Source organism: Kryptolebias marmoratus, linkage group LG13 (genome assembly GCF_001649575.2).
Source record: "Kryptolebias marmoratus isolate JLee-2015 linkage group LG13, ASM164957v2, whole genome shotgun sequence".
In the NCBI taxonomy this organism is placed as follows: domain Eukaryota; kingdom Metazoa; phylum Chordata; class Actinopteri; order Cyprinodontiformes; family Rivulidae; genus Kryptolebias; species Kryptolebias marmoratus.
The window spans coordinates 7691270-7693714 of NC_051442.1; positions in this window are offsets into that span (position 1 = coordinate 7691270).

A 2445-nucleotide genomic window follows, 5' to 3' on the forward strand; every position below is an offset into this window, starting at 1 on the left:
CCCCCCCCCCCTCACTCACTCAGCTTGGGGCTTTTAACCAGTCAAAGGTTAACAGTTGCCCCATTATCCGTTTGCACGCATCACCATGGCAACCACTACACCTCCAAATTGGGATTATTGTTTTGAAACAAAGCCAGAAAGAAACCAGAATAAAGAGATTAATTTTTTTTTGAGCTTGTGTTTGGACTGACAGGTTACAGTTCATATATGGCAGCAGTCAGAATCAAAAATACATTTGATCAAAAAGGAGTTTAAGGCAACTTTGTGTTTCATCTCATTCCTGTCATGTTTTTTTTTTTTGTAACAAAAATGTACAAAATGTCTGCAACAAAGGGGACTTGTTTAAAACTTATTCCAAACTAATCATCAGTCTGTTTAAATTTTCTGACCTATCAAAACAGTTTGTTCCCGGATTTGCCACAAATGAATCATTATTGTTAACAATAAGTTAGGATTAAAAGTGCTATTTCCTGAGAATGTGGTGATTTATAGAGGTAAAACACAACAACAAATGCAAAAACACAAAACATGAGTTCATGTTCAAATTGAACAACAAAATAATAATAAAAACAGTAAAGGCAGTGAAAAACAACTTCATTTAATAAAATTAAATTGTTTATTAGTGTTTTCTGAAACAATACTATGTTTCTAAATTTGTATCTGTTCTTTATTACCACCCTTTATTACCTTCCTCACCGGGGGGCTGCACAAGATCTTTGTTTAAGAAATTACCATTACCTATTTGGGTGTCAATTATGTTTGTCTGTTAGTAAAATGTCTCATGAATCGCTGGATAATTTCTAACTTTCAGTCACTTGATGGGCACCTACAACAGATGAATTCTTGGAGTCAATGCTATTCAAGATGGCCGCCACAGCTAATCGACATTAGCCAACACAAAAACAGCTATAGCTCAGTCAATTATAAAGGTATTAAGCTAATTGTGATACTCTGTGATTTGGATTTCATATAAGATTGTACATAATGTAAAGAGCTTTATCTCCATCATGTCAACATGAGATAACCTCGTTTTAAAACTCTGGCATTAAAGGCGGCGGGGGATATGCGTTCCTTGAGGGCTGATTTTGCACCTCAGAGCTACAAAAAACATTTTGAAACTAGACAAACTCGGAGAGCTCAACCCCCCACCAAGGCCATAGCGTCATTAAACAAAAAACAATCCGATCCGTATCGTGATCCAGCTCACCACCAAAATTTAATCGCTTGGTTTTTTTGTGTGACAAACATTTCGTGAAAAATTAATCAAATTATGTTCATTTGTTTTTAAGTGATCTTGGTAACAGACAGACTGACAGACAGATGGACAGATGGGTAAACCTCCTTGGTGGAGGTAATAAGTTTGCAGTTTGTGGACTCTTTGAAAAGAAGTTTTGACTTATTCCACACTTCTTTGCAGTTCACGTATAAGCACCTTATTTGGGACATACTGGCTCTAATGGTGTGGGGTTGTCGCAGCAAATCTGCTTGCTTCATGTTTTTCATTCACTAAGTGTTGCAACAACTCTGCTTCTTGTTAGTAAAACTTTAACCCCCAGTAACTCACCTAAATATCTGCTTCCCAGCAGAGGAACAGCAGCTCTGCATGGAAACAGAAAGTGCTGCTGATAAGGATTTATGTTATATTCCTGTTTGAAAACACATTTTCTGTTAAAAATAAAGAAAGATATCTGTAATGTTTCATAATGGAATTCAAGCTTAATTCATAAAAAAAAAAATCCTGCACCCTTAATGACCTTTTCTTGAATTTCTATCTCCCTCTGTCTTCCTGTCTCTGAACACACACAGATGTGCGCAGATGTACAAAGACACACACTGTAGATTCTTTCAGACGTCTCTCTGCAGCTGTGTGGCTCGCAGGCACGGCCGACATGAAGTGCTCGTTGAATTGTGGATTTCTCAACGGTGTGATCATCCAGGCATACATGCATGGAAGGGAAGGCCCAGCTCTTTTTTCCAGAGTCCTCCCTCTCTCCCTCCCTCTCTCCCTCTCTCCCTCCCATCCTCCTTCCCCTCTCAGTTTTTTTTTTTTTTTTCACAGAGCCACATCTGCTGGCTACTGCTGTGAGTCTGGGATTATAACGGACAGCCCCATCTGGCTCCAAAGCAGTTTGATGCATCTACCATTAAAAAGGGTTTCTTCCATTTCATTCAGCAAACGTACAAAGTCCTCATTGTTTGTACAACGCAAAAACTACGGTGGATTTTTATTTTAAAAAAATGTCTAGCTGAGCATTTTATTCACTCATCTGAAAGTTTATAAGTAGTTTGATCTCCTTATGTCTCTGTTCAACTAGATTGAGTCTCTCACTTGTGATTTTTCTCTGATATATTGGTATTTGCCTGCCTTCTATTTCTCAAATAACTAAAAAAAAGGTATTGCTTCAGTCCGTGTGTGTATCCATGTGTGTGTGCTCACATATAAGT